The sequence below is a fragment of the Calidris pugnax genome, unplaced genomic scaffold (genome assembly GCF_001431845.1).
Source record: "Calidris pugnax isolate Ruff unplaced genomic scaffold, ASM143184v1 scaffold335, whole genome shotgun sequence".
Classification (NCBI taxonomy): domain Eukaryota; kingdom Metazoa; phylum Chordata; class Aves; order Charadriiformes; family Scolopacidae; genus Calidris; species Calidris pugnax.
Window position 1 is genome coordinate 1,513,376 of NW_015091148.1, and position 481 is coordinate 1,513,856.

Genomic DNA, 481 nt, shown 5'->3' on the forward strand with positions numbered 1-481 from the left:
CACCGCTGCTGGGGGAAGCCGTGGTGGAGCAGGGATGCTCCTGGGCCGTGCTCCCCATGGCAAGCGCGTGGCCCCGGGGGGGCTACCAGAGTCCCAAAATGGTTGCCCAGGGATGCTCCTGGGCCGTGCTCCCGTGGCGAGTGCGTGGCCCCGGGGGGGCTACCAGAGTCCCCAAATGGTTGCCCAGGGATGCTCCTGGGCCGTGCTCCCTATGGCGAGCGTGTGGCCCCAGGGGGGCTACCAGAGTCCCCAAATGGTTGCCCAGGGATGCTCCTGGGCCGTGCTCCCTATGGCGAGCGTGTGGCCCCAGGGGGGCTACCAGAGTCCCCAAATGGTTGCCCAGGGATGCTCCTGGGCCGTGCTCCCTATGGCGAGCGTGTGGCCCCAGGGGGGCTACCAGAGTCCCGAAACGGTTGCCCACAGTGGTCAAACCAGCCGAGATGACATCAGAGGGCAACCCAGGAACACCAGACGGGCTGGG